Source organism: Tachypleus tridentatus, unplaced genomic scaffold (genome assembly GCF_004210375.1).
Source record: "Tachypleus tridentatus isolate NWPU-2018 unplaced genomic scaffold, ASM421037v1 Hic_cluster_2, whole genome shotgun sequence".
Taxonomy (NCBI): domain Eukaryota; kingdom Metazoa; phylum Arthropoda; class Merostomata; order Xiphosura; family Limulidae; genus Tachypleus; species Tachypleus tridentatus.
Window position 1 is genome coordinate 47,972,960 of NW_027467782.1, and position 22,320 is coordinate 47,995,279.

At 26.8% G+C, this 22,320-nt stretch overlaps 1 long non-coding RNA gene across 2 annotated transcripts in view; it reads right to left on the bottom strand.

Moving 5' to 3' along the window:
* Positions 1 to 8,971: 8,971 nt before the first annotated feature.
* The window catches only part of LOC143243405 (uncharacterized), a 94,435-nt gene continuing 81,086 nt past the window's right edge, over positions 8,972 to 22,320 (bottom strand). For both annotated transcript variants that reach the window (XR_013024476.1, XR_013024475.1), the window contains one exon: positions 8,972 to 9,056. This is a non-coding gene — a long non-coding RNA (uncharacterized LOC143243405). The remainder of the gene's footprint in view (positions 9,057 to 22,320) is intronic.

Sequence of the window (22,320 nt, forward strand, 5' to 3'; positions counted from 1 at the left end):
AAATAGAAAACTGTGTTATTAGTGTAGATTATATGTTTGTGTTTGTTAAATAGAAAGTGGTGTTATCAGTGTAGATTATATGTTTGTGTTTGTTAAATAGAAGACCGTGTTATTAGTGTAGATATATGTTTGTGTTTGTTAAATAGAAGACTGTGTTATCAGTGTAGATATATGTTTGTGTTTGTTAAATAGAAAACTGTGTTATTAGTGTAGATTGTATGTTTGTGTTTGTTAAATAGAAAGTGGTGTTATCAGTGTAGATTATAGCGTTTGTGTTTGTTAAATAGAAGACTGTGTTATTAGTGTAGATATATGTTTGTGTTTGTTAAATAGAAAACTGTACTCATATTGATGTAGATTATATGTTTGTGTTTGTTAAATAGAAGACTGTGTGTTATCAGTGTAGATTATATGTTTGTGTTTGTTAAATAGAAGACTGTGTTATCAGTGTAGATTATATGTTTGTGTTTGTTAAATAGAAAACTGTGTTATCAGTGTAGATTATATGTTTGTGTTTGTTAAATAGAAAGTGGGTGTTATCAGTGTAGATTATATGTTTGTGTTTGTTAAATAGAAAACTGTGTTATCAGTGTAGATTGTATGTTTTGTTTTGTTAAATAGAAAGTGGTGTTATCAGTGTAGATTATATGTTTGTGTTTGTTAAATGAGAAGACTGTGTTATCAGTGTAGAGATATATGTTTGTGTTTTTAAAACAGAAGACCGTGTTATTAGTGTAGATTATATACGTTTGTGTTTTTAAAATAAAGACTGTGTTATTAGTGTAGATTATATGTTTGTGTTTGTTAAATAGAAGACTGTGTTATCAGTGTAGATTATATGTTTTGTGTTTGTTCAAACAGAAAACTGTGTTTTCAGTGTAGATTGTATGTTTGTGTTTGTTAAATAGAAAGTGGGTGTTATCAGTGTAGATTATATGTTTGTGTTTGTTAAATAGAAGATGTTTGTGTTGTGTGTTATCAGTGTAGATTATATGTTTGTGTTTGTTAAATAGATTATGATGTAGATACTTATGTTTGTGTTTGTTAAATAGAAGACTGTGTTATCAGTGTAGATTATATGTTTGTGTTTGTTAAATAGAAGACCTGTTATTAGTGTAGATATATGTTTGTGTTTGTTTAAATAGAAAACTGTATTATCAGTGTAGATTATATGTTTGTGTTTGTTAAATAGAAAGTGGTGTTATCAGTGTAGATTATATGTTTGTGTTTGTTAAATAGAAACTGGTGTTATTAGTGTAGATTATATGTTTGTGTTTGTTTAAATAGAAGACTGTGTTATCAGTGTAGATTATATGTTTGTGTTTGTTAAATAGAAAACTGTGTTATCAGTGTAGATTATATGTTTGTGTTTGTTAAATAGAAGATCTGTGTTATTAGTGTAGATTATATGTTTGTGTTTGTTAAAATATGTTTGTGAGTTAAATAGAAGACTGTGTTATTAGTGTAGATTATGTATGTTTGTGTTTGTTAAATAGAAAGTGGTGTTATCAGTGTAGATTATATGTTTGTGTTTGTTAAATAGAAGACTGTGTTATCAGTGTAGATTATATGTTTGTGTTTGTTAAATAGAAGACTGTGTTATCAGTGTAGATTATATGTTTGTGTTTGTTAAATAGAAGACTGTGTTATTAGTGTAGATTATATGTTTGTGTTTGTTAAATAGAAGACTGTGTTATTAGTGTAGATATATGTTTGTGTTTGTTAAATAGAAAACTGTATTATTAGTGTAGATTGTATGTTTGTGTTTTTGTTAAATAGAAAGTGGTGTTATCAGTGTAGATTATATGTTTGTGTTTGTTAAATAGAAGACTGTGTTATTAGTGTAGATTATATGTTTGTGTTTGTTAAATAGAAAACTGTATTATTAGTGTAGATTATATGTTTGTGTTTGTTAAATAGAAAGTGGTGTTATCAGTGTAGATTATATGTTTGTGTTTGTTAAATAGAAGACTGTGTTATTAGTGTAGATATATGTTTGTGTTTGTTAAATAGAAAACTGTATTATTAGTGTAGATTGTATGTTTGTGTTTGTTAAATAGAAAGTGGTGTTATCAGTGTAGATTATATGTTTGTGTTTGTTAAATAGAAGACTGTGTTATTAGTGTAGATATATGTTTGTGTTTGTTAAATAGAAAACTGTGTTATTAGTGTAGATTGTATGTTTGTGTTTCTTAAATAGAAGACTGTGTTATCAGTGTAGATTGTATGTTTGTGTTTGTTAAATAGAAAACTGTTATTGTAGATTATCATGTGTTTGTAGAGTGGTATTATAGTGTAGTGATTTGTGTTTGTTAAATAGAAACTGTATATATTAGTGTAGATTTATGTTGTGTGTTTGTTAAACAGAAGATTATATGTTTGTCAAATGTAGATTATATGTTTGTGTTTGTTAAATAGAAACTGTGTTATCAGTGTAGATTATATGTTTGTGTTTGTTAAATAGAAAGTGGTGTTATCAGTGTAGATTATATGTTTGTGTTTGTTAAATAGAAGACTGTGTTATTAGTGTAGATTATATGTTTGTGTTTGTTAAATAGAAGACTGTGTTATCAGTGTAGATTATATGTTTGTGTTTGTTAAATAGAAGACTGTGTTATATATATGTGTATTGTTATAGTGTTTGTGTTTGATTAAATAGAAAGAAAACTGTGTTATCAGTGTAGATTATATGTTTGTGTTTGTTAAATAGAAAGACTGTGTTATCAGTGTAGATTATATGTTTGTGTTTGTTAAATAGAAGACTGTGTTATCAGTGTAGATTATATGTTTGTGTTTGTTAAATAGAAGACTGTGTTATCAGTGTAGATTATATGTTTGTGTTTGTTAAATAGAAAGACTGTGTTATCAGTGTAGATTATATGTTTGTGTTTGTTAAATAGAAAACTGTGTTATCAGTGTAGATTATATGTTTGTGTTTGTTAAATAGAAAGTGGTGTTATCAGTGTAGATTATATGTTTGTGTTTGTTAAATAGAAGACTGTGTTATCAGTGTAGATATATGTTTGTGTTTTTAAAATAGAAGACTGTGTTATTAGTGTAGATTATATGTTTGTGTTTTTAAAATAGAAAGACTGTGTTATTAGTGTAGATTATATGTTTGTGTTTGTTAAATAGAAGACTGTGTTATTAGTGTAAATTATACGTTTGTGTTTGTCAAATAGAAAACTGTGTTATCAGTGTAGATTATATGTTTGTGTTTGTTAAATAGAAGACTGTGTTATTAGTGTAGATTATATGTTTGTGTTTGTTAAATAGAAAACTGTGTTATCAGTGTAGATTATATGTTTGTGTTTGTTAAATAGAAAGACTGGTGTTATCAGTGAAGATTATATGTTTTGTGTTTGTTAAATAGATATGTTTGTGTTTGTTAAACTGTGTTATCAGTGTAGATTATATGTTTGTGTTTGTTAAATAGAAAACTGTATTACTGTGTTAAGTGTAGATTATATGTTTGTGTTTGTTAAATAGAAAGTGGTGTTATCAGTGTAGATTATATGTTTGTGTTTGTTAAATAGAAGACTGTGTTATTAGTGTAGATTATATGTTTGTGTTTGTTAAATAGAAGACTGTGTTATCAGTGTAGATTATATGTTTGTGTTTGTTAAATAGAAAGTGGTGTTATCAGTGTAGATTATATGTTTGTGTTTGTTAAATAGAAGACTGTGTTATCAGTGTAGATTATATGTTTGTGTTTGTTAAATAGAAAACTGTGTTATCAGTGTAGATTATATGTTTGTGTTTGTTAAATAGAAAACTGTGTTATCAGTGTAGATTATATGTTTGTGTTTGTTAAATAGAAAGACTGTGTTATCAGTGTAGATTATATGTTTGTGTTTGTTAAATAGAAAACTGTGTTATCAGTGTAGATTATATGTTTGTGTTTGTTAAATAGAAAGTGGTGTTATCAGTGTAGATTATATGTTTGTGTTTGTTAAATAGAAGACTGTGTTATTAGTGTAGATTATGTTTGTGTTTGTTAAATAGAAAACTGTATTATTAGTGTAGATTGTATGTTTGTGTTTTAGAAATAGAAAGACTGTGTTATTAGTGTAGATTATATGTTTGTGTTTGTTAAATAGAAGACTGTGTTATTAGTGTAGATTATATGTTTGTGTTTGTTAAATAGAAACCTGTGTTATCAGTGTAGATTGTATGTTTGTGTTTGTTAAATAGAAAGACTGTGTTATCAGTGTAGATTATATGTTTGTGTTTGTTAAATAGAAGACTGTGTTATTAGTGTAGATTATATGTTTGTGTTTGTTAAATAGAAGACTGTGTTATCAGTGTAGATTATATGTTTGTGTTTGTTAAATAGAAGACTGTGTTATTAGTGTAGATTATATGTTTGTGTTTGTTAAATAGAAGACTGTGTTATTAGTGTAGATATATGTTTGTGTTTGTTAAATAGAAAACTGTATTATTAGTGTAGATTGTATGTTTGTGTTTGTTAAATAGAAAGTGGTGTTATCAGTGTAGATTATATGTTTGTGTTTGTTAAATAGAAGACTGTGTTATTAGTGTAGATATATGTTTGTGTTTGTTAAATAGAAAACTGTATTATTAGTGTAGATTGTATGTTTGTGTTTGTTAAATAGAAAGTGGTGTTATCAGTGTAGATTATATGTTTGTGTTTGTTAAATAGAAGACTGTGTTATTAGTGTAGATATATGTTTGTGTTTGTTAAATAGAAAACTGTGTTATTAGTGTAGATTGTATGTTTGTGTTTGTTAAATAGAAAGTGGTGTTATCAGTGTAGATTATATGTTTGTGTTTGTTAAATAGAAGACTGTGTTATTAGTGTAGATTATATGTTTGTGTTTGTTAAATAGAAAACTGTGTTATCAGTGTAGATTATATGTTTGTGTTTGTTAAATAGAAAACTGTGTTATCAGTGTAGATTATATGTTTGTGTTTGTTAAATAGAAGACTGTGTTATCAGTGTAGATTATATGTTTGTGTTTGTTAAATAGAAGACTGTGTTATTAGTGTAGATTATATGTTTGTGTTTGTTAAATAGAAAGTGGTGTTATCAGTGTAGATTATATGTTTGTGTTTGTTAAATAGAAGACTGTGTTATTAGTGTAGATATATATGTTTGTGTTTGTTAAATAGAAAACTGTATTATTAGTGTAGATTATATGTTTGTGTTTGTTAAATAGAAAACTGTATTATTAGTGTAGATTGTATGTTTGTGTTTGTTAAATAGAAAACTGTATTATTAGTGTAGATTGTATGTTTGTGTTTGTTAAATAGAAGACTGTGTTATCAGTGTAGATTATATGTTTGTGTTTGTTAAATAGAAGACTGTGTTATCAGTGTAGATTATATGTTTGTGTTTGTTAAATAGAAAACTGTGTAATCAGTGTAGATTATATGTTTGTGTTTGTTAAATAGAAAGTGGTGTTATCAGTGCAGATTATACGTTTGTGTTTGTCAAATAGAAAACTGTGTTATCAGTGTAGATTGTATGTTTTTGTTTGTTAAATAGAAAGTGGTGTTATCAGTGTAGATTATATGTTTGTGTTTGTTAAATAGAAGACTGTGTTATCAGTGTAGATATATGTTTGTGTTTTTAAAATAGAAGACTGTGTTATTAGTGTAGATTATACGTTTGTGTTTTTAAAATAAAAGACTGTGTTATTAGTGAAGATTATATGTTTGTGTTTGTTAAATAGAAGACTGTGTTATTAGTGTAAATTATACGTTTGTGTTTGTCAAATAGAAAACTGTGTTATCAGTGTAGATTGTATGTTTGTGTTTGTTAAATAGAAAGTGGTGTTATCAGTGTAGATTATATGTTTGTGTTTGTTAAATAGAAGACTGTGTTATCAGTGTAGATTATATGTTTGTGTTTGTTAAATAGAAGACTGTGTTATCAGTGTAGATTATATGTTTGTGTTTGTAAAATAGAAGACTGTGTTATCAGTGTAGATTATATGTTTGTGTTTGTTAAATAGAAGACTGTGTTATTAGTGTAGATTATATGTTTGTGTTTGTTAAATAGAAAACTGTGTTATCAGTGTAGATTATATGTTTGTGTTTGTTAAATAGAAAACTGTGTTATCAGTGTAGATTATATGTTTGTGTTTGTTAAATAGAAAGTGGTGTTATCAGTGTAGATTATATGTTTGTGTTTGTTAAATAGAAGACTGTGTTATCAGTGTAGATTATATGTTTGTGTTTGTTAAATAGAAAACTGTGTTATCAGTGTAGATTATATGTTTGTGTTTGTTAAATAGAAAGTGGTGTTATCAGTGTAGATTATATGTTTGTGTTTGTTAAATAGAAGACTGTGTTATCAGTGTAGATTATATGTTTGTGTTTGTTAAATAGAAAACTGTGTTATTAGTGTAGATTATATGTTTGTGTTTGTTAAATAGAAACTGTGTTATCAGTGTAGATTATATGTTTGTGTTTGTTAAATAGAAGACTGTGTTATCAGTGTAGATTATATGTTTGTGTTTGTTAAATAGAAGACTGTGTTATTAGTGTAGATTATATGTTTGTGTTTGTTAAATAGAAAACTGTGTTATTAGTGTAGATTATATGTTTGTGTTTGTTAAATAGAAAGTGGTGTTATCAGTGTAGATTGTATGTTTGTGTTTGTTAAATAGAAGACTGTGTTATTAGTGTAGATTATATGTTTGTGTTTGTTAAATAGAAAACTGTGTAATCAGTGTAGATTATATGTTTGTGTTTGTTAAATAGAAAGTGGTGTTATCAGTGTAGATTATATGTTTGTGTTTGTTAAATAGAAGACTGTGTTATTAGTGTAGATATATGTTTGTGTTTGTTAAATAGAAGACTGTGTTATCAGTGTAGATTGTATGTTTGTGTTTGTTAAATAGAAAGTGGTGTTATCAGTGTAGATTGTATGTTTGTGTTTGTTAAATAGAAGACTGTGTTATTAGTGTAGATTATATGTTTGTGTTTGTTAAATAGAAAGTGGTGTTATCAGTGTAGATTATATGTTTGTGTTTGTTAAATAGAAGACTGTGTTATCAGTGTAGATTATATGTTTGTGTTTGTTAAATAGAAGACTGTGTTATCAGTGTAGATTATATGTTTGTGTTTGTTAAATAGAAAACTGTGTTATCAGTGTAGATTATATGTTTGTGTTTGTTAAATAGAAAACTGTGTTATCAGTGTAGATTGTATGTTTGTGTTTGTTAAATAGAAAGTGGTGTTATCAGTGTAGATTATATGTTTGTGTTTGTTAAATAGAAGACTGTGTTATCAGTGTAGATATATGTTTGTGTTTGTTAAATAGAAGACTGTGTTATCAGTGTAGATTATATGTTTGTGTTTGTTAAATAGAAATGTTTGTGTTTGTTAAATAGAAAACTGTGTTATCAGTGTAGATTATATGTTTGTGTTTGTTAAATAGAAAGTGGTGTTATTAGTGTAGATTATATGTTTGTGTTTGTTAAATAGAAAACTGTGTTATTAGTGTAGATTGTATGTTTGTGTTTGTTAAATAGAAAGTGGTGTTATCAGTGTAGATTATATGTTTGTGTTTGTTAAATAGAAAACTGTGTTATCAGTGTAGATTATATGTTTGTGTTTGTTAAATAGAAGACTGTGTTATTAGTGTAGATATATATTTGTGTTTGTTAAATAGAAAACTGTATTATTAGTGTAGATTGTATGTTTGTGTTTGTTAAATAGAAAGTGGTGTTATCAGTGAAGATTATATGTTTGTGTTTGTTAAATAGAAGACTGTGTTATTAGTGTAGATATATGTTTGTGTTTGTTAAATAGAAGACTGTGTTATCAGTGTAGATTGTATGTTTGTGTTTGTTAAATAGAAAGTGGTGTTATCAGTGTAGATTGGATGTTTGTGTTTGTTAAATAGAAGACTGTGTTATTAGTGTAGATTATATGTTTGTGTTTGTTAAATAAAAGTGTTAAGTGGTGTTATCAGTGTAGATTATATGTTTGTGTTTGTTAAATAGAAGACTGTGTTATTAGTGTAGATATATGTTTGTGTTTGTTAAATAGAAGACTGTGTTATTAGTGTAGATTATATGTTTGTGTTTGTTAAATAGAAAACTGTGTTATCAGTGTAGATTATATGTTTGTGTTTGTTAAATAGAAGACTGTGTTATCAGTGTAGATTATATGTTTGTGTTTGTTAAATAGAAGACTGTGTTATCAGTGTAGATTATATGTTTGTGTTTGTTAAATAGAAAACTGTGTTATCAGTGTAGATTGTATGTTTGTGTTTGTTAAATAGAAGACTGTGTTATCAGTGTAGATTATATGTTTGTGTTTCTTAAATAGAAGACTGTGTTATCAGTGTAGATTATATGTTTGTGTTTGTTAAATAAAAGACAGTGTTATCAGTGTAGATTATATGTTTGTGTTTGTTAAATAGAAAGTGGTGTTATCAGTGTAGATTGTATGTTTGTGTTTGTTAAATAGAAGACTGTGTTATTAGTGTAGATATATGTTTGTGTTTGTTAAATAAAGTGGTGTTATCAGTGTAGATTGGATGTTTGTGTTTGTTAAATAGAAGACTGTGTTATTAGTGTAGATTATATGTTTGTGTTTGTTAAATAGAAAGTGGTGTTATCAGTGTAAATTGTATGTTTGTGTTTGTTAAATAGAAGACTGTGTTATTAGTGTAGATTGTTTGTGTTTGTTAAATAGAAAGTGGTGTTATCAGTGTAAATTGTATGTTTGTGTTTGTTAAATAGAAGACTGTGTTATTAGTGTACAGTATATACATTCCCATGCTTTTCTCTCAACATAAGTGATTAAAATGTTTTTATTTCATGTCTTTGTTCAATATAATACACTCATTTTCATGTTACAAAGTTTTGTTACACGAGTTACAAATTATCATGATATTTTATACTCTAATCTGTTTTAAGAATGTAATAAGAAAATTAGAAATGAAATAAAGATTTAAGTTTAATAAACAACAAGAAACTTTGGTTCCACTCACTTGTCTTTGTTGGTGATGTCACTCCATTCTTTATTGGGGTCTTTTGTGGAGAGGACAGTGGTTTCTTTGGTGTAGAGGTAGAAATCTATAATAAAAGTGAACATATTCTGTATCTATAAAACATTGGTGTAGAGGTAGAAATCTATAATAAAAGTGAACATATTCTGTATCTATAAAACATTGGTGTAGAGATAGAAATCTATAATAAAAGTGAACATATTCTGTATCTATAAAACATTGGTGTAGAGGTAGAAATCTGTAATAAAAGTGAACATATTCTGTATCTATAAAACATTGGTGTAGAGGTAGAAATCTATAATAAAAGTGAACATATTCTGTATCTATAAAACATTGGTGTAGAGGTAGAAATCTATAATAAAAGTGAACATATTCTGTATCTATAAAACATTGGTGTAGAGGTAGAAATCTATAATAAAAGTGAACATATTCTGTATCTATAAAACATTGGTGTAGAGGTAGAAATCTATAATAAAAGTGAACATATTCTGTATCTATAAAACATTGGTGTAGAGGGTAGAAATCTATAATAAAAGTGAACATATTCTGTATCTATAAAACATTGGTGTAGAGGTAGAAATCTGTAATAAAAGTGAACATATTCTGTATCTATAAAACATTGGTGTAGAGGTAGAAATCTGTAATAAAAGTGAACATATTCTGTATCTATAAAACATTGGTGTAGAGGTAGAAATCTATAATAAAAGTGAACATATTCTGTATCTATAAAACATTGGTGTAGAGGTAGAAATCTATAATAAAAGTGAACATATTCTGTATCTATAAAACATTGGTGTAGAGGTAGAAATCTATAATAAAAGTGAACATATTCTGTATCTATAAAACATTGGTGTAGAGGTAGAAATCTATAATAAAAGTGAACATATTCTGTATCTATAAAACATTGGTGTAGAGGTAGAAATCTATAATAAAAGTGAACATATTCTGTATCTATAAAACATTGGTGTAGAGGTAGAAATCTATAATAAAAGTGAACATATTCTGTATCTATAAAACATTGGTGTAGAGGTAGAAATCTATAATAAAAGTGAACATATTCTGTATCTATAAAACATTGGTGTAGAGGTAGAAATCTATAATAAAAGTGAACATATTCTGTATCTATAAAACATTGGTGTAGAGGTAGAAATCTATAATAAAAGTGAACATATTCTGTATCTATAAAACATTGGTGTAGAGGTAGAAATCTATAATAAAAGTGAACATATTCTGTATCTATAAAACATTGGTGTAGAGGTAGAAATCTATAATAAAAGTGAACATATTCTGTATCTATAAAACATTGGTGTAGAGGTAGAAATCTATAATAAAAGTGAACATATTCTGTATCTATAAAACATTGGTGTAGAGGTAGAAATCTATAATAAAAGTGAACATATTCTGTATCTATAAAACATTGGTGTAGAGGTAGAAATCTATAATAAAAGTGAACATATTCTGTATCTATAAAACATTGGTGTAGAGGTAGAAATCTATAATAAAAGTGAACATATTCTGTATCTATAAAACATTGGTGTAGAGGTAGAAATCTATAATAAAAGTGAACATATTCTGTATCTATAAAACATTGGTGTAGAGGTAGAAATCTATAATAAAAGTGAACATATTCTGTATCTATAAAACATTGGTGTAGAGGTAGAAATCTATAATAAAAGTGAACATATTCTGTATCTATAAAACATTGGTGTAGAGGTAGAAATCTATAATAAAAGTGAACATATTCTGTATCTATAAAACATTGGTGTAGAGGTAGAAATCTATAATAAAAGTGAACATATTCTGTATCTATAAAACATTGGTGTAGAGGTAGAAATCTATAATAAAAGTGAACATATTCTGTATCTATAAAACATTGGTGTAGAGGTAGAAATCTATAATAAAAGTGAACATATTCTGTATCTATAAAACATTGGTGTAGAGGTAGAAATCTATAATAAAAGTGAACATATTCTGTATCTATAAAACATTGGTGTAGAGGTAGAAATCTATAATAAAAGTGAACATATTCTGTATCTATAAAACATTGGTGTAGAGGTAGAAATCTATAATAAAAGTGAACATATTCTGTATCTATAAAACATTGGTGTAGAGGTAGAAATCTATAATAAAAGTGAACATATTCTGTATCTATAAAACATTGGTGTAGAGGTAGAAATCTATAATAAAAGTGAACATATTCTGTATCTATAAAACATTGGTGTAGAGGTAGAAATCTATAATAAAAGTGAACATATTCTGTATCTATAAAACATTGGTGTAGTATCTATAAAACAGGTAGAAATCTATAATAAAAGTGAACATATTCTGTATCTATAAAACATTGGTGTAGAGGTAGAAATCTATAATAAAAGTGAACATATTCTGTATCTATAAAACATTGGTGTAGAGGTAGAAATCTATAATAAAAGTGAACATATTCTGTATCTATAAAACATTGGTGTAGAGGTAGAAATCTATAATAAAAGTGAACATATTCTGTATCTATAAAACATTGGTGTAGAGGTAGAAATCTATAATAAAAGTGAACATATTCTGTATCTATAAAACATTGGTGTAGAGGTAGAAATCTATAATAAAAGTGAACATATTCTGTATCTATAAAACATTGGTGTAGAGGTAGAAATCTATAATAAAAGTGAACATATTCTGTATCTATAAAACATTGGTGTAGAGGTAGAAATCTATAATAAAAGTGAACATATTCTGTATCTATAAAACATTGGTGTAGAGGTAGAAATCTATAATAAAAGTGAACATATTCTGTATCTATAAAACATTGGTGTAGAGGTAGAAATCTATAATAAAAGTGAACATATTCTGTATCTATAAAACATTGGTGTAGAGGTAGAAATCTATAATAAAAGTGAACATATTCTGTATCTATAAAACATTGGTGTAGAGGTAGAAATCTATAATAAAAGTGAACATATTCTGTATCTATAAAACATTGGTGTAGAGGTAGAAATCTATAATAAAAGTGAACATATTCTGTATCTATAAAACATTGGTGTAGAGGTAGAAATCTATAATAAAAGTGAACATATTCTGTATCTATAAAACATTGGTGTAGAGGTAGAAATCTATAATAAAAGTGAACATATTCTGTATCTATAAAACATTGGTGTAGAGGTAGAAATCTATAATAAAAGTGAACATATTCTGTATCTATAAAACATTGGTGTAGAGGTAGAAATCTATAATAAAAGTGAACATATTCTGTATCTATAAAACATTGGTGTAGAGGTAGAAATCTATAATAAAAGTGAACATATTCTGTATCTATAAAACATTGGTGTAGAGGTAGAAATCTATAATAAAAGTGAACATATTCTGTATCTATAAAACATTGGTGTAGAGGTAGAAATCTATAATAAAAGTGAACATATTCTGTATCTATAAAACATTGGTGTAGAGGTAGAAATCTATAATAAAAGTGAACATATTCTGTATCTATAAAACATTGGTGTAGAGGTAGAAATCTATAATAAAAGTGAACATATTCTGTATCTATAAAACATTGGTGTAGAGGTAGAAATCTATAATAAAAGTGAACATATTCTGTATCTATAAAACATTGGTGTAGAGGTAGAAATCTATAATAAAAGTGAACATATTCTGTATCTATAAAACATTGGTGTAGAGGTAGAAATCTATAATAAAAGTGAACATATTCTGTATCTATAAAACATTGGTGTAGAGGTAGAAATCTATAATAAAAGTGAACATATTCTGTATCTATAAAACATTGGTGTAGAGGTAGAAATCTATAATAAAGTGAACATATTCTGTATCTATAAAACATTGGTGTAGAGGTAGAAATCTATAATAAAAGTGAACATATTCTGTATCTATAAAACATTGGTGTAGAGGTAGAAATCTATAATAAAAGTGAACATATTCTGTATCTATAAAACATTGGTGTAGAGGTAGAAATCTATAATAAAAGTGAACATATTCTGTATCTATAAAACATTGGTGTAGAGGTAGAAATCTATAATAAAAGTGAACATATTCTGTATCTATAAAACATTGGTGTAGAGGTAGAAATCTATAATAAAAGTGAACATATTCTGTATCTATAAAACATTGGTGTAGAGGTAGAAATCTATAATAAAAGTGAACATATTCTGTATCTATAAAACATTGGTGTAGAGGTAGAAATCTATAATAAAGTGAACATATTCTGTATCTATAAAACATTGGTGTAGAGGTAGAAATCTATAATAAAAGTGAACATATTCTGTATCTATAAAACATTGGTGTAGAGGTAGAAATCTATAATAAAAGTGAACATATTCTGTATCTATAAAACATTGGTGTAGAGGTAGAAATCTATAATAAAAGTGAACATATTCTGTATCTATAAAACATTGGTGTAGAGGTAGAAATCTATAATAAAAGTGAACATATTCTGTATCTATAAAACATTGGTGTAGAGGTAGAAATCTATAATAAAAGTGAACATATTCTGTATCTATAAAACATTGGTGTAGAGGTAGAAATCTATAATAAAAGTGAACATATTCTGTATCTATAAAACATTGGTGTAGAGGTAGAAATCTATAATAAAAGTGAACATATTCTGTATCTATAAAACATTGGTGTAGAGGTAGAAATCTATAATAAAAGTGAACATATTCTGTATCTATAAAACATTGGTGTAGAGGTAGAAATCTATAATAAAAGTGAACATATTCTGTATCTATAAAACATTGGTGTAGAGGTAGAAATCTATAATAAAAGTGAACATATTCTGTATCTATAAAACATTGGTGTAGAGGTAGAAATCTATAATAAAAGTGAACATATTCTGTATCTATAAAACATTGGTGTAGAGGTAGAAATCTATAATAAAAGTGAACATATTCTGTATCTATAAAACATTGGTGTAGAGGTAGAAATCTATAATAAAAGTGAACATATTCTGTATCTATAAAACATTGGTGTAGAGGTAGAAATCTATAATAAAAGTGAACATATTCTGTATCTATAAAACATTGGTGTAGAGGTAGAAATCTATAATAAAAGTGAACATATTCTGTATCTATAAAACATTGGTGTAGAGGTAGAAATCTATAATAAAAGTGAACATATTCTGTATCTATAAAACATTGGTGTAGAGGTAGAAATCTATAATAAAAGTGAACATATTCTGTATCTATAAAACATTGGTGTAGAGGTAGAAATCTATAATAAAAGTGAACATATTCTGTATCTATAAAACATTGGTGTAGAGGTAGAAATCTATAATAAAAGTGAACATATTCTGTATCTATAAAACATTGGTGTAGAGGTAGAAATCTATAATAAAAGTGAACATATTCTGTATCTATAAAACATTGGTGTAGAGGTAGAAATCTATAATAAAAGTGAACATATTCTGTATCTATAAAACATTGGTGTAGAGGTAGAAATCTATAATAAAAGTGAACATATTCTGTATCTATAAAACATTGGTGTAGAGGTAGAAATCTATAATAAAAGTGAACATATTCTGTATCTATAAAACATTGGTGTAGAGGTAGAAATCTATAATAAAAGTGAACATATTCTGTATCTATAAAACATTGGTGTAGAGGTAGAAATCTATAATAAAAGTGAACATATTCTGTATCTATAAAACATTGGTGTAGAGGTAGAAATCTATAATAAAAGTGAACATATTCTGTATCTATAAAACATTGGTGTAGAGGTAGAAATCTATAATAAAAGTGAACATATTCTGTATCTATAAAACATTGGTGTAGAGGTAGAAATCTATAATAAAAGTGAACATATTCTGTATCTATAAAACATTGGTGTAGAGGTAGAAATCTATAATAAAAGTGAACATATTCTGTATCTATAAAACATTGGTGTAGAGGTAGAAATCTATAATAAAAGTGAACATATTCTGTATCTATAAAACATTGGTGTAGAGGTAGAAATCTATAATAAAAGTGAACATATTCTGTATCTATAAAACATTGGTGTAGAGGTAGAAATCTATAATAAAAGTGAACATATTCTGTATCTATAAAACATTGGTGTAGAGGTAGAAATCTATAATAAAAGTGAACATATTCTGTATCTATAAAACATTGGTGTAGAGGTAGAAATCTATAATAAAAGTGAACATATTCTGTATCTATAAAACATTGGTGTAGAGGTAGAAATCTATAATAAAAGTGAACATATTCTGTATCTATAAAACATTGGTGTAGAGGTAGAAATCTATAATAAAAGTGAACATATTCTGTATCTATAAAACATTGGTGTAGAGGTAGAAATCTATAATAAAAGTGAACATATTCTGTATCTATAAAACATTGGTGTAGAGGTAGAAATCTATAATAAAAGTGAACATATTCTGTATCTATAAAACATTGGTGTAGAGGTAGAAATCTATAATAAAAGTGAACATATTCTGTATCTATAAAACATTGGTGTAGAGGTAGAAATCTATAATAAAAGTGAACATATTCTGTATCTATAAAACATTGGTGTAGAGGTAGAAATCTATAATAAAAGTGAACATATTCTGTATCTATAAAACATTGGTGTAGAGGTAGAAATCTATAATAAAAGTGAACATATTCTGTATCTATAAAACATTGGTGTAGAGGTAGAAATCTATAATAAAAGTGAACATATTCTGTATCTATAAAACATTGGTGTAGAGGTAGAAATCTATAATAAAAGTGAACATATTCTGTATCTATAAAACATTGGTGTAGAGGTAGAAATCTATAATAAAAGTGAACATATTCTGTATCTATAAAACATTGGTGTAGAGGTAGAAATCTATAATAAAAGTGAACATATTCTGTATCTATAAAACATTGGTGTAGAGGTAGAAATCTATAATAAAAGTGAACATATTCTGTATCTATAAAACATTGGTGTAGAGGTAGAAATCTATAATAAAAGTGAACATATTCTGTATCTATAAAACATTGGTGTAGAGGTAGAAATCTATAATAAAAGTGAACATATTCTGTATCTATAAAACATTGGTGTAGAGGTAGAAATCTATAATAAAAGTGAACATATTCTGTATCTATAAAACATTGGTGTAGAGGTAGAAATCTATAATAAAAGTGAACATATTCTGTATCTATAAAACATTGGTGTAGAGGTAGAAATCTATAATAAAAGTGAACATATTCTGTATCTATAAAACATTGGTGTAGAGGTAGAAATCTATAATAAAAGTGAACATATTCTGTATCTATAAAACATTGGTGTAGAGGTAGAAATCTATAATAAAAGTGAACATATTCTGTATCTATAAAACATTGGTGTAGAGGTAGAAATCTATAATAAAAGTGAACATATTCTGTATCTATAAAACATTGGTGTAGAGGTAGAAATCTATAATAAAAGTGAACATATTCTGTATCTATAAAACATTGGTGTAGAGGTAGAAATCTATAATAAAAGTGAACATATTCTGTATCTATAAAACATTGGTGTAGAGGTAGAAATCTATAATAAAAGTGAACATATTCTGTATCTATAAAACATTGGTGTAGAGGTAGAAATCTATAATAAAAGTGAACATATTCTGTATCTATAAAACATTGGTGTAGAGGTAGAAATCTATAATAAAAGTGAACATATTCTGTATCTATAAAACATTGGTGTAGAGGTAGAAATCTATAATAAAAGTGAACATATTCTGTATCTATAAAACATTGGTGTAGAGGTAGAAATCTATAATAAAAGTGAACATATTCTGTATCTATAAAACATTGGTGTAGAGGTAGAAATCTATAATAAAAGTGAACATATTCTGTATCTATAAAACATTGGTGTAGAGGTAGAAATCTATAATAAAAGTGAACATATTCTGTATCTATAAAACATTGGTGTAGAGGTAGAAATCTATAATAAAAGTGAACATATTCTGTATCTATAAAACATTGGTGTAGAGGTAGAAATCTATAATAAAAGTGAACATATTCTGTATCTATAAAACATTGGTGTAGAGGTAGAAATCTATAATAAAAGTGAACATATTCTGTATCTATAAAACATTGGTGTAGAGGTAGAAATCTATAATAAAAGTGAACATATTCTGTATCTATAAAACATTGGTGTAGAGGTAGAAATCTATAATAAAAGTGAACATATTCTGTATCTATAAAACATTGGTGTAGAGGTAGAAATCTATAATAAAAGTGAACATATTCTGTATCTATAAAACATTGGTGTAGAGGTAGAAATCTATAATAAAAGTGAACATATTCTGTATCTATAAAACATTGGTGTAGAGGTAGAAATCTATAATAAAAGTGAACATATTCTGTATCTATAAAACATTGGTGTAGAGGTAGAAATCTATAATAAAAGTGAACATATTCTGTATCTATAAAACATTGGTGTAGAGGTAGAAATCTATAATAAAAGTGAACATATTCTGTATCTATAAAACATTGGTGTAGAGGTAGAAATCTATAATAAAAGTGAACATATTCTGTATCTATAAAACATTGGTGTAGAGGTAGAAATCTATAATAAAAGTGAACATATTCTGTATCTATAAAACATTGGTGTAGAGGTAGAAATCTATAATAAAAGTGAACATATTCTGTATCTATAAAACATTGGTGTAGAGGTAGAAATCTATAATAAAAGTGAACATATTCTGTATCTATAAAACATTGGTGTAGAGGTAGAAATCTATAATAAAAGTGAACATATTCTGTATCTATAAAACATTGGTGTAGAGGTAGAAATCTATAATAAAAGTGAACATATTCTGTATCTATAAAACATTGGTGTAGAGGTAGAAATCTATAATAAAAGTGAACATATTCTGTATCTATAAAACATTGGTGTAGAGGTAGAAATCTATAATAAAAGTGAACATATTCTGTATCTATAAAACATTGGTGTAGAGGTAGAAATCTATAATAAAAATGAACATATTCTGTATCTATAAAACATTGGTGTAGAGGTAGAAATCTATAATAAAAGTGAACATATTCTGTATCTATAAAACATTGGTGTAGAGGTAGAAATCTATAATAAAAGTGAACATATTCTGTATCTATAAAACATTGGTGTAGAGGTAGAAATCTATAATAAAAGTGAACATATTCTGTATCTATAAAACATTGGTGTAGAGGTAGAAATCTATAATAAAAATGAACATATTCTGTATCTATAAAACATTGGTGTAGAGGTAGAAATCTATAATAAAAGTGAACATATTCTGTATCTATAAAACATTGGTGTAGAGGTAGAAATCTATAATAAAAGTGAACATATTCTGTATCTATAAAACATTGGTGTAGAGGTAGAAATCTATAATAAAAGTGAACATATTCTGTATCTATAAAACATTGGTGTAGAGGTAGAAATCTATAATAAAAGTGAACATATTCTGTATCTATAAAACATTGGTGTAGAGGTAGAAATCTATAATAAAAGTGAACATATTCTGTATCTATAAAACATTGGTGTAGAGGTAGAAATCTATAATAAAAGTGAACATATTCTGTATCTATAAAACATTGGTGTAGAGGTAGAAATCTATAATAAAAGTGAACATATTCTGTATCTATAAAACATTGGTGTAGAGGTAGAAATCTATAATAAAAGTGAACATATTCTGTATCTATAAAACATTGGTGTAGAGGTAGAAATCTATAATAAAAGTGAACATATTCTGTATCTATAAAACATTGGTGTAGAGGTAGAAATCTATAATAAAAAATGAACATATTCTGTATCTATAAAACATTGGTGTAGAGGTAGAAATCTATAATAAAAGTGAACATATTCTGTATCTATAAAACATTGGTGTAGAGGTAGAAATCTATAATAAAAGTGAACATATTCTGTATCTATAAAACATTGGTGTAGAGGTAGAAATCTATAATAAAAGTGAACATATTCTGTATCTATAAAACATTGGTGTAGAGGTAGAAATCTATAATAAAAGTGAACATATTCTGTATCTATAAAACATTGGTGTAGAGGTAGAAATCTATAATAAAAGTGAACATATTCTGTATCTATAAAACATTGGTGTAGAGGTAGAAATCTATAATAAAAGTGAACATATTCTGTATCTATAAAACATTGGTGTAGAGGTAGAAATCTATAATAAAAGTGAACATATTCTGTATCTATAAAACATTGGTGTAGAGGTAGAAATCTATAATAAAAGTGAACATATTCTGTATCTATAAAACATTGGTGTAGAGGTAGAAATCTATAATAAAAGTGAACATATTCTGTATCTATAAAACATTGGTGTAGAGGTAGAAATCTATAATAAAAGTGAACATATTCTGTATCTATAAAACATTGGTGTAGAGGTAGAAATCTATAATAAAAGTGAACATATTCTGTATCTATAAAACATTGGTGTAGAGGTAGAAATCTATAATAAAATGAACATATTCTGTATCTATAAAACATTGGTGTAGAGGTAGAAATCTATAATAAAAATGAACATATTCTGTATCTATAAAACATTGGTGTAGAGGTAGAAATCTATAATAAAAGTGAACATATTCTGTATCTATAAAACATTGGTGTAGAGGTAGAAATCTATAATAAAAGTGAACATATTCTGTATCTATAAAACATTGGTGTAGAGGTAGAAATCTATAATAAAAGTGAACATATTCTGTATCTATAAAACATTGGTGTAGAGGTAGAAATCTATAATAAAAGGTGAACATATTCTGTATCTATAAAACATTGGTGTAGAGGTAGAAATCTATAATAAAAGTGAACATATTCTGTATCTATAAAACATTGGTGTAGAGGTAGAAATCTATAATAAAAGTGAACATATTCTGTATCTATAAAACATTGGTGTAGAGGTAGAAATCTATAATAAAAGTGAACATATTCTGTATCTATAAAACATTGGTGTAGAGGTAGAAATCTATAATAAAAGTGAACATATTCTGTATCTATAAAACATTGGTGTAGAGGTAGAAATCTATAATAAAAGTGAACATATTCTGTATCTATAAAACATTGGTGTAGAGGTAGAAATCTATAATAAAAGTGAACATATTCTGTATCTATAAAACATTGGTGTAGAGGTAGAAATCTATAATAAAAGTGAACATATTCTGTATCTATAAAACATTGGTGTAGAGGTAGAAATCTATAATAAAAGTGAACATATTCTGTATCTATAAAACATTGGTGTAGAGGTAGAAATCTATAATAAAATGAACATATTCTGTATCTATAAAACATTGGTGTAGAGGTAGAAATCTATAATAAAAGTGAACATATTCTGTATCTATAAAACATTGGTGTAGAGGTAGAAATCTATAATAAAAGTGAACATATTCTGTATCTATAAAACATTGGTGTAGAGGTAGAAATCTATAATAAAAGTGAACATATTCTGTATCTATAAAACATTGGTGTAGAGGTAGAAATCTATAATAAAGGTGAACATATTCTGTATATATAAAACATTGGTGTAGAGGTAGAAATCTATAATAAAAGTGAACATATTCTGTATCTATAAAACATTGGTGTAGAGGTAGAAATCTATAATAAAAGTGAACATATTCTGTATCTATAAAACATTGGTGTAGAGGTAGAAATCTATAATAAAAGTGAACATATTCTGTATCTATAAAACATTGGTGTAGAGGTAGAAATCTATAATAAAAGTGAACATATTCTGTATCTATAAAACATTGGTGTAGAGGTAGAAATCTATAATAAAGGTGAACATATTCTGTATCTATAAAACATTGGTGTAGAGGTAGAAATCTATAATAAAAGTGAACATATTCTGTATCTATAAAACATTGGTGTAGAGGTAGAAATCTATAATAAAAGTGAACATATTCTGTATCTATAAAACATTGGTGTAGAGGTAGAAATCTATAATAAAAGTGAACATATTCTGTATCTATAAAACATTGGTGTAGAGGTAGAAATCTATAATAAAGGTGAACATATTCTGTATCTATAAAACATTGGTGTAGAGGTAGAAATCTATAATAAAAGTGAACATATTCTGTATCTATAAAACATTGGTGTAGAGGTAGAAATCTATAATAAAAGTGAACATATTCTGTATCTATAAAACATTGGTGTAGAGGTAGAAATCTATAATAAAAGTGAACATATTCTGTATCTATAAAACATTGGTGTAGAGGTAGAAATCTATAATAAAAGTGAACATATTCTGTATCTATAAAACATTGGTGTAGAGGGAGAAATCTATAATAAAAGTGAACATATTCTGTATCTATAAAACATTGGTGTAGAGGTAGAAATCTATAATAAAAGTGAACATATTCTGTATCTATAAAACATTGGTGTAGAGGTAGAAATCTATAATAAAAGTGAACATATTCTGTATCTATAAAACATTGGTGTAGAGGTAGAAATCCATAATAAAGGTGAACATATTCTGTGTCTATAAAACATTGGTGTAGAGGTAGAAATCCATAATAAAGGTGAACATATTCTGTATCTATAAAACATTGGTGTAGAGGTAGAAATCTATAATAAAAGTGAACATATTCTGTATCGATAAAACATTGGTGCAGAGGTAGAAATCTATAATAAAAGTGAACATATTCTGTATCTATAAAACATTAGTGTAGAGGTAGAAATCTATAATAAAAGTCTTTCTCGGTGTTGTAACTTTATGTAACACGCCTCTCTTGGTGTTGTAACTTTATGTAACATATCTCTCTCGGTGTTGTAACTTTCTTTAACATGTCTCTCTCGGTGTTGCAACTTAATATAACGTGTCTCTCCTGGTGTTCTAACTTTATAGAACGTGTCTCTCCTGGTGCTGTAACTTTATAGAACGTGTCTCTCCTGGTGTTCTAACTTTATAGAACGTGTCTCTCCTGGTGTTGCAACTTTATAGAACGTGTCTCTCCTGGTGTTCTAACTTTATAGAACGTCTCTCTCCTGGTGTTCTAACTTTATAGAACGTGTCTCTCCTGGTGTTGCAACTTTATAGAACGTGTCTCTCCTGGTGTTGCAACTTTATAGAATGTGTCTCTCCTGGTGTTCTAACTTTATATAACGTGCCTCCCTTGGTGTTCTAACTTTATAGAATGTCTCCCTTGGTGCCGTTACCCGATAGAACATGTCTCTCCTGGTGTTGCATTTTTATAGAACATGTCCCATTGAACAGTACACCTCTATACAATGATACATATCATCCAGTAATGTGTCTTAATAACTGTGTATCTTATCTAGTAGTACTCTCTTTATAATATAATATATAATATTTTGTCCAATGTCATACATATATTTCTCTATAATAATTATATATGTTGTCCAGTGTCATGCATATATTTCTATACAATAAT